Here is a 13519-nt window from a genome sequence, read left to right as displayed (position 1 = left end):
CTTTTTTTATTGCATTTTCTCACCGGTCCCTAAACATCTTTGCTCTGCGAAAATGCGAAACAGATGACAGAGAATGTCAACTTGATTAAAGAATTAATTCTATCGACGTATGACATTATTCTAGTGAGCAAGGGTTTACGTAGTCTTCTAGGGCAACATAAAATTGTAAGGTTGTGTATTTATTTTCTTAGTAAACCTTGTGTTCTGTTTCGTTGTGTTCTAGAACGTAGCCCTGTTTCGTTGTGTTCTAGAACATAGCCCTGTTTCTTTGTGTTCTAGAACATAGCCCTGTTTCGTTGTGTTCTAGAACATAGCCCTGTTTCGTTGTGTTCTAGAACATAGCCCTGTTTCGTTGTGTTCTAGAACGTAGCCCTGTTTTGTTGTGTTCTAGAACATAGCCCTGTTTCGTTGTGTTCTAGAACGTAGCCCTGTTTCGTTGTGTTCTAGAACATAGCCCTGTTTCGTTGTGTTCTAGAACGTAGCCCTGTTTTGTTGTGTTCTAGAACATAGCCCTGTTTTGTTGTGTTCTAGAACGTAGCCCTGTTTCGTTGTGTTCTAGAATGTAGCCCTGTTTCTTTGTGTTCTGGAACGTAGCCCTGTTTCGTTGTGTTCTAGAACATAGCCCTGTTTTGTTGTGTTCTAGAACATAGCCCTGTTTCGTTGTGTTCTAGAACATAGCCCTGTTTCGTTGTGTTCTAGAACGTAGCCCTGTTTCGTTGTGTTCAAGAACATAGCCCTGTTTCGTTGTGTTCTAGAACGTAGCCCTGTTTTGTTGTGTTCTAGAACATAGCCCTGTTTCGTTGAGTTCTAGAACGTAGCCCTGTTTCGTTGTGTTCTAGAACATAGCCCTGTTTCGTTGTGTTCTAGAACGTAGCCCTGTTTCGTTGTGTTCTAGAACATAGCCCTGTTTCTTTGTGTTCTAGAACATAGCCCTGTTTCGTTGTGTTCTAGAACATAGCCCTGTTTCGTTGTGTTCTAGAACATAGCCCTGTTTCGTTGTGTTCTAGAACGTAGCCCTGTTTTGTTGTGTTCTAGAACATAGCCCTGTTTCGTTGTGTTCTAGAACGTAGCCCTGTTTCGTTGTGTTCTAGAACATAGCCCTGTTTCGTTGTGTTCTAGAACGTAGCCCTGTTTCGTTGTGTTCTAGAACGTAGCCCTGTTTTGTTGTGTTCTAGAACGTAGCCCTGTTTCGTTGTGTTCTAGAATGTAGCCCTGTTTCTATGTGTTCTGGAACGTAGCCCTGTTTCGTTGTGTTCTAGAACATAGCCCTGTTTTGTTGTGTTCTAGAACATAGCCCTGTTTCGTTGTGTTCTAGAACACAGCCCTGTTTCGTTGTGTTCTAGAACGTAGCCCTGTTTCGTTGTGTTCTAGAACATAGCCCTGTTTCGTTGTGTTCTAGAACGTAGCCCTGTTTTGTTGTGTTCTAGAACATAGCCCTGTTTCGTTGTGTTCTAGAACGTAGCCCTGTTTCGTTGTGTTCTAGAACATAGCCCTGTTTCGTTGTGTTCTAGAACGTAGCCCTGTTTTGTTGTGTTCTAGAACATAGCCCTGTTTTGTTGTGTTCTAGAACGTAGCCCTGTTTCGTTGTGTTCTAGAATGTAGCCCTGTTTCTTTGTGTTCTGGAACGTAGCCCTGTTTCGTTGTGTTCTAGAACATAGCCCTGTTTTGTTGTGTTCTAGAACATAGCCCTGTTTCGTTGTGTTCTAGAACATAGCCCTGTTTCGTTGTGTTCTAGAACGTAGCCCTGTTTCGTTGTGTTCTAGAACGTAGCCCTGTTTCGTTGTGTTCTAGAACGTAGCCCTGTTTCTTTGTGTTCTAGAACGTAGCCCTGTTTCGTTGTGTTCTAGAACGTAGCCCTGTTTTGTTGTGTTCTAGAACATAGCCCTGTTTCGTTGTGTTCTAGAACATAGCCCTGTTTCGTTGTGTTCTAGAATGTAGCCCTGTTTTGTTGTGTTCTAGAACGTAGCCCTGTTTCGTTGTGTTCTAGAACGTAGCCCTGTTTCGTTGTGTTCTAGAACGTAGCCCTGTTTCTTTGTGTTCTAGAACGTAGCCCTGTTTCGTTGTGTTCTAGAACGTAGCCCTGTTTCGTTGTGTTCTAGAACGTAGCCCTGTTTCGTTGTGTTCTAGAACGTAGCCCTGTTTCGTTGTGTTCTAGAACGTAGCCCTGTTTCGTTGTGTTCTAGAACATAGCCCTGTTTCGTTGTGTTCTAGAACATAGCCCTGTTTCGTTGTGTTCTAGAACGTAGCCCTGTTTCTTTGTGTTCTAGAACATAGCCCTGTTTCGTTGTGTTCTAGAACGTAGCCCTGTTTCTTTGTGTTCTAGAACGTAGCCCTGTTTCGTTGTGTTCTAGAACGTAGCCCTGTTTCGTTGTGTTCTAGAACGTAGCCCTGTTTCTTTGTGTTCTAGAACATAGCCCTGTTTCGTTGTGTTCTAGAACGTAGCCCTGTTTCGTTGTGTTCTGGAACTCAGCCCTGTTTCGTTGTGTTCTAGAACGTAGCCCTGTTTTGTTGTGTTCTAGAACATAGCCCTGTTTCTTTGTGTTCTAGAACATAGCCCTGTTTCTTTGTGTTCTAGAACATAGCCCTGTTTCGTTGTGTTCTAGAACATAGCCCTGTTTCTTTGTGTTCTAGAACGTAGCCCTGTTTCTTTGTGTTCTAGAACGTAGCCCTGTTTCTTTGTGTTCTAGAACGTAGCCCTGTTTCGTTGTGTTCTAGAACGTAGCCCTGTTTCGTTGTGTTCTGGAACGTAGCCCTGTTTCTTTGTGTTCTGGAACGTAGCCCAGTTTCTTTGTGTTCTAGAACGTAGCCCTGTTTCTTTGTGTTCTAGAACGTAGCCCTGTTTCTTTGTGTTCTGGAACGTAGCCCTGTTTCGTTGTGTTCTAGAACGTAGCCCTGTTTCTTTGTGTTCTAGAACGTAGCCCTGTTTCGTTGTGTTCTAGAACGTAGCCCTGTTTCGTTGTGTTCTAGAACGTAGCCCTGTTTCGTTGTGTTCTAGAACGTAGCCCTGTTTCTTTGTGTTCTAGAACGTAGCCCTGTTTCGTTGTGTTCTAGAACGTAGCCCTGTTTCGTTGTGTTCTAGAACGTAGCCCTGTTTCTTTGTGTTCTAGAACGTAGCCCTGTTTCGTTGTGTTCTAGAACATAGCCCTGTTTCGTTGTGTTCTAGACCCTAGCCCTGTTTCGTTGTGTTCTAGAACATAGCCCTGTTTCGTTGTGTTCTAGAACATAGCCCTGTTTCTTTGTGTTCTAGAACGTAGCCCTGTTTCTTTGTGTTCTGGAACATAGCCCTGTTTCTTTGTGTTCTGGAACATAGCCCAGTTTCTTTGTGTTCTAGAACGTAGCCCTGTTTCTTTGTGTTCTAGAACGTAGCCCTGTTTCTTTGTGTTCTAGAACGTAGCCCTGTTTCTTTGTGTTCTAGAACGTAGCCCTGTTTCGTAGTGTTCTAGAACGTAGCCCTGTTTCGTTGTGTTCTAGAACATAGCCCTGTTTCGTTGTGTTCTGGAACATAGCCCAGTTTCTTTGTGTTCTGGAACGTAGCCCTGTTTCTTTGTGTTGTAGAACGTAGCCCTGTTTCTTTGTGTTCTAGAACATAGCCCTGTTTCTTTGTGTTCTGGAACGTAGCCCTGTTTCTTTGTGTTCTAGAACGTAGCCCTGTTTCTTTGTGTTCTAGAACGTAGACCTGTTTCTTTGTGTTCTGGAACGTAGCCCTGTTTCTTTGTGTTCTGGAACGTAGCCCTGTTTCTTTGTGTTCTAGAACGCAGCCCTGTTTCTTTGTGTTCTGGAACATAGCCCTGTTTCTTTGTGTTCTAGAACGTAGCCCTGTTTCGTTGTGTTCTAGAACATAGCCCTGTTTCGTTGTGTTCTAGAACATAGCCCTGTTTCGTTGTGTTCTAGAACATAGCCCTGTTTCGTTGTGTTCTAGAACATAGCCCTGTTTCTTTGTGTTCTAGAACGTAGCCCTGTTTCGTTGTGTTCTAGAACGTAGCCCTGTTTCTTTGTGTTCTAGAACATAGCCCTGTTTCGTTGTGTTCTAGAACGTAGCCCTGTTTCGTTGTGTTCTAGAACGTAGCCCTGTTTCTTTGTGTTCTAGAACATAGCCCTGTTTCATTGTGTTCTAGAACATAGCCCTGTTTCGTTGTGTTCTAGAATGTAGCCCTGTTTTGTTGTGTTCTAGAACATAGCCCTGTTTCTTTGTGTTCTGGAACATAGCCCTGTTTCTTTGTGTTCTAGAACATAGCCCTGTTTCGTTGTGTTCTAGAACATAGCCCTGTTTCTTTGTGTTCTAGAATGTAGCCCTGTTTCTTTGTGTTCTAGAACGTAGCCCTGTTTCTTTTTGTTCTAGAACGTAGCCCTGTTTCGTTGTGTTCTAGAACGTAGCCCTGTTTCGTTGTGTTCTAGAACATAGCCCTGTTCCTTTGTGTTCTAGAACATAGCCCTGTTTCGTTGTGTTCTAGAACGTAGCCCTGTTTCGTTGTGTTCTAGAACATAGCCCTGTTTCTTTGTGTTCTAGAACGTAGCCCTGTTTCGTTGTGTTCTAGAACGTAGCCCTGTTTCTTTGTGTTCTAGAACATAGCCCTGTTTCGTTGTGTTCTAGAACGTAGCCCAGTTTCTTTGTGTTCTAGAACGTAGCCCTGTTTCTTTGTGTTCTGGAACGTAGCCCTGTTTCGTTGTGTTCTAGAACGTAGCCCTGTTTCTTTGTGTTCTAGAACGTAGCCCTGTTTCGTTGTGTTCTAGAACGTAGCCCTGTTTCTTTGTGTTCTGGAACGTAGCCCTGTTTCTTTGTGTTCTGGAACATAGCCCTGTTTCTTTGTGTTCTAGAACATAGCCCTGTTTCTTTGTGTTCTGGAACGTAGCCCTGTTTCTTTGTGTTCTGGAACGTAGCCCTGTTTCTTTGTGTTCTAGAACGTAGCCCTGTTTTGTTGTGTTCTAGAACGTAGCCCTGTTTCTTTGTGTTCTGGAACGTAGCCCTGTTTCTTTGTGTTCTGGAACATAGCCCTGTTTCTTTGTGTTCTAGAACGTAGCCCTGTTTCTTTGTGTTCTAGAACGTAGCCCTGTTTCTTTGTGTTCTAGAACGTAGCCCTGTTTCGTAGAGTTCTAGAACGTAGCCCTGTTTCGTTGTGTTCTAGAACATAGCCCTGTTTCGTTGTGTTCTGGAACATAGCCCAGTTTCTTTGTGTTCTGGAACGTAGCCCTGTTTCTTTGTGTTCTAGAACGTAGCCCTGTTTCTTTGTGTTCTAGAACATAGCCCAGTTTCTTTGTGTTCTAGAACGTAGCCCTGTTTCTTTGTGTTCTAGAACGTAGCCCTGTTTCTCTGTGTTCTGGAACGTAGCCCTGTTTCTTTGTGTTCTAGAACGTAGCCCTGTTTCTTTGTGTTCTAGAACGTAGCCCTGTTTCTTTGTGTTCTAGAACGTAGCCCTGTTTCTCTGTGTTCTGGAACGTAGCCCTGTTTCTTTGTGTTCTGGAACGTAGCCCTGTTTCTCTGTGTTCTGGAACGTAGCCCTGTTTCTTTGTGTTCTGGAACATAGCCCTGTTTCTTTGTGTTCTAGAACGTAGCCCTGTTTCTTTGTGTTCTGGAACGTAGCCCTGTTTCTTTGTGTTCTAGAACGTAGCCCTGTTTCTTTGTGTTCTGGAACATAGCCCTGTTTCTTTGTGTTCTGGAACATAGCCCTGTTTCTTTGTGTTCTAGAACATAGCCCTGTTTCTTTGTGTTCTAGAACATAGCCCTGTTTCTTTGTGTTCTAGAACGTAGCCCTGTTTCTTTGTGTTCTGGAACGTAGCCCTGTTTCTTTGTGTTCTGGAACATAGCCCTGTTTCTTTGTGTTCTGGAACGTAGCCCTGTTTCTTTGTGTTCTAGAACATAGCCCTGTTTCTTTGTGTTCTGGAACGTAGCCCTGTTTCTTTGTGTTCTGGAACGTAGCCCTGTTTCTTTGTGTTCTGGAACGTAGCCCTGTTTCTTTGTGTTCTAGAACGTAGCCCTGTTTCTTTGTGTTCTGGAACGTAGCCCTGTTTCTTTGTGTTCTAGAACGTAGCCCTGTTTCTTTGTGTTCTAGAACGTAGCCCTGTTTCTTTGTGTTCTGGAACGTAGCCCTGTTTCTTTGTGTTCTGGAACGTAGCCCTGTTTCTTTGTGTTCTGGAACGTAGCCCTGTTTCTTTGTGTTCTGGAACGTAGCCCTGTTTCTTTGTGTTCTAGAATATAGCCCTGTTTCTTTGTGTTCTAGAATGTAGCCCTGTTTCTTTGTGTTCTGGAACGTAGCCCTGTTTCTTTGTGTTCTGGAACATAGCCCTGTTTCTTTGTGTTCTAGAACATAGCCCTGTTTCTTTGTGTTCTGGAACATAGCCCTGTTTCTTTGTGTTCTGGAACGTAGCCCTGTTTCTCTGTGTTCTGGAACGTAGCCCTGTTTCTTTGTGTTCTGGAACGTAGCCCTGTTTCTTTGTGTTCTAGAACATAGCCCTGTTTCTTTGTGTTCTGGAACGTAGCCCTGTTTCTTTGTGTTCTGGAACGTAGCCCTGTTTCTTTGTGTTCTAGAACGTAGCCCTGTTTCTTTGTGTTCTGGAACGTAGCCCTGTTTCTTTGTGTTCTGGAACGTAGCCCTGTTTCTTTGTGTTCTGGAACATAGCCCTGTTTCTTTGTGTTCTAGAACGTAGCCCTGTTTCTTTGTGTTCTGGAACATAGCCCTGTTTCTTTGTGTTCTGGAACATAGCCCTGTTTCTTTGTGTTCTAGAACATAGCCCTGTTTCTTTGTGTTCTAGAACATAGCCCTGTTTCTTTGTGTTCTAGAACGTAGCCCTGTTTCTCTGTGTTCTGGAACGTAGCCCTGTTTCTTTGTGTTCTAGAACGTAGCCCTGTTTCTTTGTGTTCTAGAACGTAGCCCTGTTTCTTTGTGTTCTAGAACGTAGCCCTGTTTCTCTGTGTTCTGGAACGTAGCCCTGTTTCTTTGTGTTCTGGAACGTAGCCCTGTTTCTCTGTGTTCTGGAACGTAGCCCTGTTTCTTTGTGTTCTGGAACATAGCCCTGTTTCTTTGTGTTCTAGAACGTAGCCCTGTTTCTTTGTGTTCTGGAACGTAGCCCTGTTTCTTTGTGTTCTAGAACGTAGCCCTGTTTCTTTGTGTTCTGGAACATAGCCCTGTTTCTTTGTGTTCTGGAACGTAGCCCTGTTTCTTTGTGTTCTAGAACATAGCCCTGTTTCTTTGTGTTCTAGAACATAGCCCTGTTTCTTTGTGTTCTGGAACGTAGCCCTGTTTCTTTGTGTTCTGGAACGTAGCCCTGTTTCTTTGTGTTCTAGAACGTAGCCCTGTTTCTTTGTGTTCTGGAACGTAGCCCTGTTTCTTTGTGTTCTAGAACGTAGCCCTGTTTCTTTGTGTTCTAGAACGTAGCCCTGTTTCTTTGTGTTCTGGAACGTAGCCCTGTTTCTTTGTGTTCTGGAACGTAGCCCTGTTTCTTTGTGTTCTGGAACGTAGCCCTGTTTCTTTGTGTTCTGGAACGTAGCCCTGTTTCTTTGTGTTCTAGAATATAGCCCTGTTTCTTTGTGTTCTAGAACGTAGCCCTGTTTCTTTGTGTTCTGGAACGTAGCCCTGTTTCTTTGTGTTCTGGAACATAGCCCTGTTTCTTTGTGTTCTAGAACATAGCCCTGTTTCTTTGTGTTCTGGAACATAGCCCTGTTTCTTTGTGTTCTGGAACGTAGCCCTGTTTCTCTGTGTTCTGGAACGTAGCCCTGTTTCTTTGTGTTCTGGAACGTAGCCCTGTTTCTTTGTGTTCTAGAACATAGCCCTGTTTCTTTGTGTTCTGGAACGTAGCCCTGTTTCTTTGTGTTCTGGAACGTAGCCCTGTTTCTTTGTGTTCTAGAACGTAGCCCTGTTTCTTTGTGTTCTGGAACGTAGCCCTGTTTCTTTGTGTTCTGGAACGTAGCCCTGTTTCTTTGTGTTCTGGAACGTAGCCCTGTTTCTTTGTGTTCTAGAACGTAGCCCTGTTTCTTTGTGTTCTGGAACATAGCCCTGTTTCTTTGTGTTCTGGAACATAGCCCTGTTTCTTTGTGTTCTAGAACATAGCCCTGTTTCTTTGTGTTCTAGAACATAGCCCTGTTTCTTTGTGTTCTAGAACGTAGCCCTGTTTCTTTGTGTTCTGGAACGTAGCCCTGTTTCTTTGTGTTCTGGAACGTAGCCCTGTTTCTTTGTGTTCTGGAACGTAGCCCTGTTTCTTTGTTTTCTAGAACATAGCCCTGTTTCTTTGTGTTCTGGAACGTAGCCCTGTTTCTTTGTGTTCTAGAACGTAGCCCTGTTTCTTTGTGTTCTGGAACGTAGCCCTGTTTCTTTGTGTTCTAGAACGTAGCCCTGTTTCTTTGTGTTCTGGAACGTAGCCCTGTTTCTTTGTGTTCTAGAACGTAGCCCTGTTTCTTTGTGTTCTAGAACGTAGCCCTGTTTCTTTGTGTTCTGGAACATAGCCCTGTTTCTTTGTGTTCTGGAACGTAGCCCTGTTTCTTTGTGTTCTGGAACGTAGCCCTGTTTCTTTGTGTTCTGGAACGTAGCCCTGTTTCTTTGTGTTCTAGAATGTAGCCCTGTTTCTTTGTGTTCTAGAATGTAGCCCTGTTTCTTTGTGTTCTGGAACGTAGCCCTGTTTCTTTGTGTTCTGGAACATAGCCCTGTTTCTTTGTGTTCTGGAACATAGCCCTGTTTCTTTGTGTTCTAGAACATAGCCCTGTTTCTTTGTGTTCTGGAACATAGCCCTGTTTCTTTGTGTTCTAGAACATAGCCCTGTCTTTTATTTTTGTTCACTGATTTCACCTGTGTTAGTTACTCACCTGGTCTCATCAGCTCCTTATTTAGTTCAGTTCATTCTGTTTGTGCCTTTGTGAGGTCTTGTTTGTCTTGACTCTACTAAGCCTTTTCCTAGCTCGTTTGTGAGAACCAGTTATAGCCTTCGGTCCTAGTTTTGATTCACCTGCCTGTTTGTCTACCTGTGTATGACCGTCGCCTGCCTGTGACCATGATTCCTGCCTTCTGTGAAGGTGAAGTAAACACCTGCCGCGCTCTGCACATGAATCTACACCTTTTCCTTCCTGATTATTCATTACAATAATGACAGAAGAGAAGATGCATGTAATGTGTGCACTGAGAGTCGGAAAGCAAGTTCAGGGAGGCAGTGTTTTAATAAATAAACACGACATAATACTAAACAAGAGAAACGAACAACGCACAGAAACAATAACACCTGGGGAAGGAACCAAAGGAAGTGACATATATGGGGAAGGAACCAAAGGAAGTGACATATATGGGGAAGGAACCAAAGGAAGTGACATATATGGGGAAGGAACCAAAGGAAGTGACATATATGGGGAAGGAACCAAAGGAAGTGACATATATGGGGAAGGAACCAAAGGAAGTGACATATATGGGGAAGGAACCAAAGGAAGTGACATATATGGGGAAGGAACCAAAGGAAGTGACATATATGGGGAAGGAACCAAAGGAAGTGACATATATGGGGAAGGAACCAAAGGAAGTGACATATATGGGGAAGGAACCAAAGGAAGTGACATATATGGGGAAGGAACCAAAGGGAGTGACATATATGGGGAAGGAACCAAAGGAAGTGACATATATGGGGAAGGAACCAAAGGAAGTGACATATATGGGGAAGGAACCAAAGGAAGTGACATATATGGGGAAGGAACCAAAGGGAGTGACATATATGGGGAAGGAACCAAAGGAAGTGACATATATGGGGAAGGAACCAAAGGAAGTGACATATATGGGGAAGGAACCAAAGGAAGTGACATATATGGGGAAGGAACCAAAGGAAGTGACATATATGGGGAAGGAACCAAAGGAAGTGACATATATGGGGAAGGAACCAAAGGAAGTGACATATATGGGGAAGGAACCAAAGGAAGTGACATATATGGGGAAGGAACCAAAGGAAGTGACATATATGGGGAAGGAACCAAAGGAAGTGACATATATGGGGAAGGAACCAAAGGGAGTGACATATATGGGGAAGGAACCAAAGGAAGTGACATATATGGGGAAGGAACCAAAGGAAGTGACATATATGGGGAAGGAACCAAAGGAAGTGACATATATGGGGAAGGAACCAAAGGGAGTGACATATATGGGGAAGGAACCAAAGGAAGTGACATATATGGGGAAGGAACCAAAGGAAGTGACATATATGGGGAAGGAACCAAAGGAAGTGACATATATGGGGAAGGAACCAAAGGAAGTGACATATATGGGGAAGGAACCAAAGGAAGTGACATATATGGGGAAGGAACCAAAGGAAGTGACATATATGGGGAAGGAACCAAAGGAAGTGACATATATGGGGAAGGAACCAAAGGAAGTGACATATATGGGGAAGGAACCAAAGGAAGTGACATATATGGGGAAGGAACCAAAGGAAGTGACATATATGGGGAAGGAACCAAAGGAAGTGACATATATGGGGAAGGAACCAAAGGAAGTGACATATATGGGGAAGGAACCAAAGGAAGTGACATATATGGGGAAGGAACCAAAGGAAGTGACATATATGGGGAAGGAACCAAAGGAAGTGACATATATGGGGAAGGAACCAAAGGAAGTGACATATATGGGGAAGGAACCAAAGGAAGTGACATATATGGGGAAGGAACCAAAGGAAGTGACATATATGGGGAAGGAACCAAAGGAAGTGACATATATGGGGAAGGAACCAAAGGAAGTGACATTTATGGGGAAGGAACCAAAGGAAGTGACATATATGGGGAAGGAACCAAAGGAAGTGACATATATGGGGAAGGAACCAAAGGAAGTGACATATATGGGGAAGGAACCAAAGGAAGTGACATATATGGGGAAGGAACCAAAGGAAGTGACATATATGGGGAAGGAACCAAAGGAAGTGACATTTATGGGGAAGGAACCAAAGGAAGTGACATATATGGGGAAGGAACCAAAGGAAGTGACATATATGGGGAAGGAACCAAAGGAAGTGACATATATGGGGAAGGAACCAAAGGAAGTGACATTTATGGGGAAGGAACCAAAGGAAGTGACATATATGGGGAAGGAACCAAAGGAAGTGACATATATGGGGAAGGAACCAAAGGAAGTGACATATATGGGGAAGGAACCAAAGGAAGTGACATATATGGGGAAGGAACCAAAGGAAGTGACATATATGGGGAAGGAACCAAAGGAAGTGACATATATGGGGAAGGAACCAAAGGAAGTGACATATATGGGGAAGGAACCAAAGGAAGTGACATATATGGGGAAGGAACCAAAGGAAATGACATATATGGGGAAGGAACCAAAGGAAGTGACATATATGGTGAAGGAACCAAAGGAAGTGACATATATGGGGAAGGAACCAAAGGAAGTGACATATATGGGGAAGGTCATCAAGGAAGTGATGGTTAAGGTTAGGCATTAACTCTGAATGGTTAAGGTTAGGTATTAACTCTGAATGGTTAAGGTTAGGCATTAACTCTGAATGGTTAAGGTTAGGCATTAACTCTGAATGGTTAAGGTTAGGCATTAACTCTGAATGGTTAAGGTTAGGTATTAACTCTGAATGGTTAAGGTTAGGCATTAACTCTGAATGGTTAAGGTTAGGCATTAACTCTGAACGGTTAAGGTTAGGCATTAACTCTGAACGGTTAAGGTTAGGCATTATCTCTGAGTGGTTAAGGTTAGGCATTATCTCTGAATGGTTAAGGTTAGGCATTAACTCTGAATGGTTAAGGTTAGGCATTAACTCTGAATGGTTAAGGTTAGGCATTAACTCTGAATGGTTAAGGTTAGGCATTAACTCTGAATGGTTAAGGTTAGGTATTAACTCTGAATGGTTAAGGTTAGGCATTAACTCTGAACGGTTAAGGTTAGGCATTAACTCTGAATGGTTAAGGTTAGTCATTAACTCTGAATGGTTAAGGTTAGGCATTAACTCTGAACGGTTAAGGTACGGGGTTAAAGTTTGGGATCAACCTTATCGCTTGATTCAAACACACAATCAGAGGCAGATGCTCACGCCAATCCTTAATCCCCATCGCCCTAGCAAAACCAAAACCTACTTCAAGGTAACAGGGCTGTTGACCCTAACGGTGTGTGTGTGTGTGTGTGTGTGTGTGTGTGTGTGTGTGTGTGTGTGTGTGTGTGTGTGTGTGTGTGTGTGTGTGTGTGTGTGTGTGTGTGTGTGTGTGTGTGTGTGTGTGTGTGTTGCATATGTCAGAGCCATCCACTGTACCTATTGGTTACCATTGCTAATTACAGCGTACTGTCATGTTAGAACTGTCCAGTTGTGTTGACAACACTGCTGCGAGGTATTTATTCTCCCACAACTAAATACCCAACTTTCCATGTAATGTTGAAAATATGTCTCTCTTCATCGTTTAAAAAATAATTAAATTATATATTTTTTTCACACACACACACACACACACACAGTTACAACCATTGTTTCCTGAGTCGACAGGAAACAATAGCTCATGGCCTCCTCCTCACTATATTAATATAATTTAGGGTAAACAGATTCCCCCCTCCCTCCCTCCCTCCCTCCCTCCCTCCCTCCCTCCCTCCCTCCCTCCCTCCCTCCCTCCCTCCCTCCCTCCCTCCCTCCCTCCCTCCCTCCCTCCCTCCTCCCTCTCTCTCTCTCTCTCCCTCCCTCTCTCCCTCCCTCCCTCCTCCCTCTCTCTCTCTCCCCCTCCCCCCTCTCTCTCCCTCCCTCCCTCCCTCCCTCCCTCCCTCCCTCCCTCCCTCCCTCCCTCCCTCCCTCCCTCCCTCCCTCCCTCCCCCTCCCCCCTCTCTCCCTCCCTCCCTCTCTCTTCTCTCTCTCTCTCTCTCTCACTCTCTCTCTCCCCCTCGCCCCTCTCTCCCTCCCTCCCTCTCCCTCTCTCTCTCTCTCTCTCTCTCTCCCCCTCCCCTCTCTCTCTCTCTCTCTCTCTCTCTCCCCTCCCTCCCTCTCTCCCTCTCTCTCTCTCTCCCCTCCCTCCCTCTCTCCCTCCTCTCTCTCTCTCTCTCCCTCTCTTCCTCCCTCCCTCCCTCCCTCCCTCCCTCCCTCCCTCCCTCTCTCTCTCTCTCTCTCTCTCTCTCTCTCTCCATCCATACTTATCTCCTCCTACCGGTTTCCTCGCTCACACGAAACTTACCGGACTTGCCTCGTGCAGTCCGCTCAGTCGGTCACTCTGTTCAGTGCGCGCAGGGAAACACATCTGTGTCGGTTTTAACGTGGTAATGAACAGGATCAGCTTTCCAACCGATTGAAAACAGATTTCACCGGAATATGGAAGGATTAAACAACACTGAAACCAAAAGGTCGCGACTTTGAGCTCTGGGATCATTTTTTTTGTTTTGTTCGGTGTCTACCAGAATATAACAGTTTGATCGTTGAGAATTACAACGTCGAGCAATTATTTAGTGACAAGATATAATATGTTATTAGTAGAGCTTTATTGGATCTGTTAGCCTACTACTGATGGATTGGACGACTGGACATCCTGTGAGTGGATTTGACATTTGCGTGTGACAGAGGGAAAGGTAGGCTAAGT

The sequence above is a fragment of the Salmo salar genome, chromosome ssa07 (assembly GCF_905237065.1).
Source record: "Salmo salar chromosome ssa07, Ssal_v3.1, whole genome shotgun sequence".
NCBI lineage: Eukaryota > Metazoa > Chordata > Actinopteri > Salmoniformes > Salmonidae > Salmo > Salmo salar.
This window is presented reverse-complemented; position numbering follows the sequence as displayed.